Source organism: Herpailurus yagouaroundi, unplaced genomic scaffold (assembly GCF_014898765.1).
Source record: "Herpailurus yagouaroundi ecotype Mexico unplaced genomic scaffold, PumYag 182, whole genome shotgun sequence".
NCBI classification, from domain to species: Eukaryota; Metazoa; Chordata; class Mammalia; order Carnivora; family Felidae; genus Herpailurus; species Herpailurus yagouaroundi.
The window spans coordinates 22,966,277-22,969,481 of record NW_024412413.1 but is presented as its reverse complement, the minus strand read 5'-3'; positions in this window follow the sequence as shown (position 1 = coordinate 22,969,481).

Here is a 3,205-nt window from a genome sequence, read left to right as displayed (position 1 = left end):
TGATGAATCATAACAATCCTATTCTCTTTGACAGTGATTTGTTATGCCAGCTCTGACCCAGCTCTGGCCAATAAGACATAGGATAGCTCTGCTGGGAGGCTTCTAGGAAGTGTTTTGCTTTCCTGATGAAAGAGTCAGACTTGGCCGTTAATGACACTTCCCTTTTTATTCTTTCTTTAAATGCACATATAATGTTTGGAGCTATGGCAATGATCGTATGACCATGTGGCAAGAAACATGAGAATTAAAAGTCAATAAGCTAAGAATAACAGGGAAGAAGATATAAAGAACTTGGATCCTTGATTGCATCAATGAGCAGCTGAACAAATGCCAGCAGCCAGTCCTTGTTACACAGAAAGTAGAAACTTCAGTAGTTTAAGCCAATTTTAGTCAGGTCTCTTTTACTTACAGCTGGAAGCATTCCTAGTCCATACAACCCCATAATTTCATTTAATTCTTATAGTAAATTCATTAGGCATTATTGATTTAGGCTTTATTATCCCCATTTTACAGGTTGGAACTTGAATATCACTTTTCCGAGGTCACAGAGCCTCGGATTTGAATCCAAAGATAATTGCAAAGCCCAAAGTTTTTCCTCTACTCCCCTGCTACTCACAGTGTGGTGCTTAAACCACGAGGACAAGCATCACTTGAGTGCTTATTGGAGATGCAGAATTTCTGACCCCATGGAGATCTGCCAGATCAAAATGTGCAATTTAACAATATCCACAGGTCTTACCCAAATGGCCCAAGGGGAAAGAATGAAGATCACTGGTTGAAACCTACAGGAGGTCAGATTTCAGCTCAAAGAAAATGAGAAACGTTTAAATAATTTAAACTACCATGGGGCGCCTGGGTGGCTCAGTCAGCTAAGCGTCCGACTCTTGATTTTGGCTCAGGTCATGATCTCACGGTTCATGAGACAACCCAGCTGGGAGCAGAGGAAAAGCACAGAGGCTGGGCATCTGTTGAACCTGGGACTGCAGGCAGGTAGGGAAGGGACCTCAGGGTCATGGTTATCAGTGGCCCAGGAAGCAAAATTTGTGCAGTACCCTTTTGCTCAAGTAGATACCACTTGCCATTGGGTTTGAAGCTTCCCTCGGCTTCCCCTGCAGTTGTTTCACCCCTGACTGAGCCCCAGGCAAAAGCTACAAACTCAAGGCAGATTTGGAAGCGTATACATGTAACCACATTCTCACCCTTTTGAATTTAATTCCACAGTATAATTAAACACATATACTGCACATGCACAGCTATAATACAAGCTGTCGGTTCAATTTGGAAGTGTGCATTAAACAAATCCAAGTGAGGAACAACAATCTCTGAGCCTGAGGCCTGGGGGGGTGGGGGGAGGAGCCTGCCCCATAAAATGAACATTTCATGGGACATACTGCCATCCAGTGGCCACCAGGTAAATTGTCAATACCAGGAAGCACAAGGAAGCCAGTGTTTGAGGGTCCTTGGATCCCTGGCGCCTGGCAAATGTTCCCAAATGTTTTGGAGTAAAGTGAAGTGAAATGGATAAGCACAGCATGGATAGGGTTATGCTGGGACAATGACCAGTATTTGATGACCTATTCCTGAACCAAGGAAAGCACAGTATATTTTAGACCAAAGGGAAAGATCCTCCCTGCAGCTAGCATCAAAGAAAAGGAGAGAGTTTTGCCAGAAAAGATCTTTTAAAAGTTAGGCCTCGGCTCAAATGCTAATCAGATGTGGTCTATCAGGACTACAGTATAAATCCTGTTCCTGACACTTTACAAATATATATGTAGTAAATAATTAAAGAAAGAAATATTGAAGACACCTGAGTGGCTCAGTCACTAAGCATCTGACTTCGGCCCAGGTCATGATGTCATGGCTCATGAGTTTGAGTTCCACATCTGGTGAGCACAAGCCCCACCTCAGGTGAGCAAGAGCCCTGCTTCAAGTGAGCCCCGCTTCTCTGCCTCTCCCTCCCTCCCTCCCTCTCTCTCTCTCCCTCTTCTCCTCCTGGGATTCTCTCTCTCCCCACCCCCTCGTTTACTTGCACTCTCAGAAAGAAAGAAAGAAAGAAAGAAAGAAAGAAAGAAAGAAAGACTCACATACAAACAAAATATGGACTCAGACCCTTAATAAACAGATCAAAACAGAAGTAAGTTTTCCTAACTACCACCATCAGTCTCAGGAGCCCTGTCCTTAATGTCCAACTGCACCCGACATCCTAGTCCCTTTCTAGATACTTCCACATAATGTAGTAAGGGTGGAATTAAAGGCCTCTGTCTGCTGTGGGCTGTGAATTTTCACAGGAGGCTTTTGATGCTATGTGCCCAGACCATGCCCATCACTTAATAGATAAGAGAGGAAAAGAGGGTAGAAAGGAATGGGGGGAGAGAGGAAGGAAGGCATCATTACCATAGTACTGATATAAATTTCAAGAGAAACCTTTCTTTTGTCTGCTTTGGCAGGCCTGTGGCCTCTTGAACAGAGCTTCTACAATTATCCTGAGGCTTTGGAGCCCTTGAAGTAACAAGATTTACATCCTCTCCAAGTCCTAATGCTATGGACTGAATATTTGTATACTCCCAAAATTCGTATGTTGAAACACTGTTTCTCAATGTGATGATATTTGGAGATGGGACCTTTGAGAGGTGATTAGGTCATAAGAGTGGAGCCTTCATGAATGGGATTAGTGCCCTCATAAGAAGAGGAATGAACTCTCTCTCTTTCTCTCTCTCTCTCTCTCTCTCTCTCTCTCTCTCTCTCTCTCTCCTCCCCCTCTTCCCACCTGCACCACGTGAGGACACAGCAAGAAGGTGGCCATCTGCAAACCTGGAAGAAGGTCCTCACCAGGAAATGAATCATCTGGCACCTTGATCTTGGACTTCCAGCCTCCAGAACTATAAGAAACAAATTTCTTGTTTAAGCCACCTACCCTATAATATTTTTATTATAGCAGCTTCAAAGAGATCCCCCACTTTTTCCTTTGCTTTGTTTTTGTTTAATTTGTTCTAGTTTTCTGTTTTTAGGTAGCTTCAAAATGTGGAATAATAATGCTTAAAGTGCTTTACACTTTACAAACATCTAATGTGGGATTAATAAGACAAGGGTGCCATTTTACAGGTGTGGAAACCGAGACCCCTCCACTAGATCACACCACCTTCACACCTAGAAAATTTTACAAATTTCAACAGAGAGGTTGTTCTAGGCTCTGATCTGAGAATTA